The sequence below is a fragment of the Sus scrofa genome, chromosome 6, assembly GCF_000003025.6.
Source record: "Sus scrofa isolate TJ Tabasco breed Duroc chromosome 6, Sscrofa11.1, whole genome shotgun sequence".
Taxonomy (NCBI): domain Eukaryota; kingdom Metazoa; phylum Chordata; class Mammalia; order Artiodactyla; family Suidae; genus Sus; species Sus scrofa.
Window position 1 is genome coordinate 117608208 of NC_010448.4, and position 4873 is coordinate 117613080.

A 4873-nucleotide genomic window follows, 5' to 3' on the forward strand; every position below is an offset into this window, starting at 1 on the left:
AACATTAATTTTTATTCTGAGAGTTTCCATTTCTCGGACAACATAATCTGTTTCTTCTCATTTTCTATTTTATCCATTAGAGCCATCAATATATTGATCATAGTTATTTTAGATTTCCTATCTGATTGTTTTAACATCTGTACTATATGAGTCTGTTTCTGATGCTTGGTTTTTCTCTTCAGATTGTGTTTTTCTTGATGTTTTACATGTCTTGTAATTTTCTGTTGAAATCCAGACATGCTTTATTGGGTAATGGGCACTGAAGTAAATAGGCTTTTAATGGAAGAATTAAAAGGCATGGGGCTGTGCTTAACATTTGTTGTAGCTGTGAGTGTCAGAGGCTTATAAAATTGCTCTAGTGACTTTGCTTTTATTTTTGTTTTTCTTTCCTCTAGATTTTGGCTTTAAGTTGTTCTTCTTAGAGAATATGTTTGCTGTAGTTTGTTTAGCTCTAATGCATTGTTACTATACTGAGACTGTGTTGGTGGTGTGGTAATGTATGTGTGAGGGGGAATATTCTATAATGTTATGATTACTCTCAGTCTTTCATTGGGCTTTTGTCTCTGGGCTTCAACCTTCACTAGGATTTCTCCAGTAGTGTAGTTTCTCACCACTCAGCTGAGACAGGAAGAAATGGGGACAGAGAGTAGGAGGAATGCCTGTCCCTCAGTTGGGATAAGGCTCTGGCAAAACCTTTTCCCATGAAGAGGAGACCATTGCTATGGAGATTGCTCCTTGGGCGTTCCCATCGTGGCGCAGTGGTTAATGAATCTGACTAGGAACCTTGAGATTGCTCCTTGTTTCACAGTAATGACTCTTTTTCTAAGCCACAAAGGAATCTTGCTTGGATCTTTATCATGACATCCAAATGGGGTTTCTGGAGATGAAATCCTGGATTGTGGACCCTTTCCTAGGAATACAAAGTTTTACATTGTCATGCTAGTGTACGCTCACCCTTCAGAAATCTGTCAAAATTACTAGCACTTTATGCCAGTGGCTGCTATTCTAGGAAAGCAGATTTGCCTGTGACTCTCTAGTATTGTGTCTTACTAGTGGCTATTTGCCCTGAGTTCTCAATTCTGAGTCCAGGAAAAGTCAATGATGTTCAGCTCTTTCTTGGTATTAGTATAAAAGGGACAATTTCCAAGCTTTTACATGTCAGAGCTAAAACAGGAAGTCCCTTGTCCTTAAGTTTTTGTTCTGTAAGATTCACTTTTTAGAACAATTCTGTCTTCATCCCACTGGTCTAAGTGGGGCACTCTTCCTTTTCAATGGTGGGACCTATGGGCGAAAATAATACTTTTTGTATCCTTCCTGAATAGAGGCTGCTGGAACTTTGAAACAAGATTTTCTAAAGACTTGAGGCTCACACAGAGAAATCATCATCACTGAAAAATTATCTGGTTTATAGGATACAGATTACTTCATTTACATTTAGGGTTACCTACAGGTGACCTCTTTGCCAAGTTTCCATTCTCCTTCTTTGTCACAAAGGTCATAATATCTCTTACTTCCTGGAGAATTCTCATATATTTCTACATTCATCAAAGTTCAAAGATGTTGAGAGAGAGAGGAGAGAAATCCTGCCAGGCATGTTGTAGCTAAAGATCTGGTCTTTTCACATGAAGGCTCCCTTCAGTGAGCAATTCACCCTACCATCTTGTATTATAAATGTGTCTCAATGTCCCAAGAGGTTAACCTTCCACAAATGGTAACAATCTATTTTAAATCAGAGGGAAATTAAAAAGAAATATATTTATACACCTGCTGGGTAGTAGATACCCAGTAAGTGTTGTTTTTTTAAAATTTATTGAAGTATAGTTGCTTTACAATGTTATGTTAACTTCTGTATAGAAAAGTGTACACACATTCTTTTTCATATTCTTTTCTGTTACTGTTTATCAAAGGATATTGACTATGGTTCTCTGCTATACAGTAGAACCTTGCTATTTTTTCCTTTTTACGTGTAGTAGTTTGCATCTCCCAATCCATCCCAAAATCCATCCCTCCCTCACCCTTGGAAACCACAAGTCTGTTATCTATGTCTGACTCATTTTCTGTTTTGAAGATAGGTTCATTTGTGTCATATTTTAAATCCCACATATAAATGATAACCTATGGTATTTGCCTCTCTCTGTATGACTTACTTCAATTAGTATGATAATCCCTAGGTCCATCCATGTTGCTACAAATGGCATTATTTTATTCTTTTTTATGACTAAGTAGTATTCCATTATGTATACCATATCTTCTTTATCTGCTCATGTATTGATGGACATTTAGGTTACGTCCATGTCTTGGCTATTGTAAGTAGTGCTGCTGTGAACATAGGGGTGCATGTATATTTTCAAATTAGAGTTTTGTCTGGATATATTGCTAGGTCATATGGAAACTATATTTAGTTTTTCGAGGAACCTCCATACTGTTTTCCATAGTGCCTGCACCAATTTACATTCCCACTAACAGTGTAGGAGGGTTCCCTTTTCTCCACACCTTCTCCAGCATTTGTTATTTGTAGACTTTTTATTAATGTCCATTCTGACTACTATGAGGTACCTTATTGTAGTTTTGGTTTGAATTTCTCTAATAATTAGTGATGTTGAGCATCTTTTCATGTACCTACTGGATATCTATATGTCTTCTTTGGAGAAATGTCTATTTAAGTCTTCTGCCCAATTTTTATTCGGTTGTTTTGCTGTTTGTTTATTTTGGAAATTAAGCCCTTGTTGGTCATATCATTTTCAAATATTTTATCCCAGTCTATAGGTTATCGTTTCATTTTATTTATGTTTCTTTTATGTGACAAACTTGGGTCCCTGTTGTTGATTTTTCTTTGATTTGTATGGTCGTGGGAGACTGACAGCAAGCATTTATGTAATCAATGAATGAATGAAACTATGTCTAGGAATTTGAAACAGAGGTAAATAGATTTGAGGTAAGATAATAAATTGGTTTTGAATGTTTTCTAATGGTCTTGATCTTCTAGAACACAAGAGGAAAAAGTGGAAGAGATGATGATGATAATAGGCAGAATTACAGCAATAACTTGCCTTTACAAAAAAAAAAAAAGAATGAAAATAAGGTTGTTGCTTTAACCACCATATTAGCTTAACTTGGATTTTTCACTCCCAACCCTACCCCCACCCCCCACACTATTTGCCCCACACTCCAATTTGTCCTCCATTGTGTACTCAGAATTTCTCAGTTTAAACTTGATTATGGACTGGAGAATAGACTTGTGGTTGCCAAGGGGGAGGGGGATGGAGTGGGATGGTTGGGGAACTTGGGGTTAATGGATCCAGACTATTGCCTTTGGAATGGGTAAGCAATGAGATCCTGCTGTATAGCACTGGGAACTATGTCTAATCACTTATGATGGAGCATGATAATGTGAGAAAAAAGAATGCATACTTGTATATGTAACTGGGTCACCATGCTGTACAGTAGAAATTTGACAGAACACTGTAAACAAGCTATAATGAAAAAAAGTAAAAATAAAAAAATCTTTTTTCCTAGCAACATCTATAGTCATCCCTCAAATGTGTCCTTCAGTCTAAAATCTCACCGATTCCAACGTCAACCATGCATTTCCACATTTCCTGTGGCTACAACACTATATTTTGCTTGTTGAACTTCTATGTATCTCTTAAACTTGCCTGCTTTTTATGTCAAGTCTTTACTGAAGAGTCTTTTCCTTTGACAGGTTCAGTTTCTCTTTGTACACTTATTATTAAACATTTCGTAGTAAAAAACCAAATTTATACATTTTTATTGCTTCCTATGCATAGCTGTATCCTATAAAAAGCCTTTGTTTGCTGAGTACTGGGGAAGATGTGGTGTGAGAAGCAGTGTCCATGGCTAAGAACAAGCATAGCCTAGAGTGTCAGCTGCCTACACCTGAAAGTCTGCTCTGACTCAATTTGTATCATCTATGTAATTTTTGTCGTTACTTCACCTCTATGCCTTAGTTTCCTCAACTATAAAAATATAGATGATAATATTAAAACCTAACCCATTGTGTCCCTGTGAAGATGAAATGAGTCAATCCTTAAAAGACTCTTGGGCATAAGTACACGATAATGTTTGCTCTGTTCCTGACCACAAGGGTCATGACAGTAATGATGATGGGGAGGTGAAGAAGTGGGGGTACTGAATTACTTTGTCTAATAAGTAGTGGAGACATTTGAGTTTGGAGAAGTGAGAAGAATTCAGGAAGGAAAAAAAAGTTAGTGAGGCTGGGCAGAGAAAGAACACATTGTTGGTAGCATAGGAAGAATGAATTTTAGAACACAGACCCATCTAGTTAAGATTTTAAATATTTTGCTAGTAGTTTGTGACAGAACTACCTCCTAGCCCATCTTCCATATGAGATCACAAAATCTACTTTCCAAATAACACTTTTGGTGCTGTAGGATTCCTTCTGGCTTGAGAGATGTAGTGAGATCTATTTCAGAGTAGTGCGGGACATAAATACAGTATCATGTGGGGAGAGCAGACTTCAAACTGCAAGTCTATGTCCTCTAACAATGATTCCTAGAGGTCAGTACCCAGGTGTTATTTATACTATAAACAACATTTACTCTCCAGCTTTCACTGCCTCAGAGAGAATAACAATGGGGGCAGCAGGACTATTAGTATTTTTTTCTGAACTCTCTTAAGTGACACTACTGGAATCCCTGTACTTTCCCTTTCTACTTCTAAAAAAAAAAAAAATCCCTTAATCATCACCTATGGGTACCTCTGCATGGCTCTCTTAGTCATGTTCTGGTGGCCCATAGTCAACAATGATAATGCATGTTTCTTGTTATTCCTTCTTTTATTAGTAGTAACCCTTTGCCATTATGATTCTCAGGGTCTTCCAGTAGGACAGTCT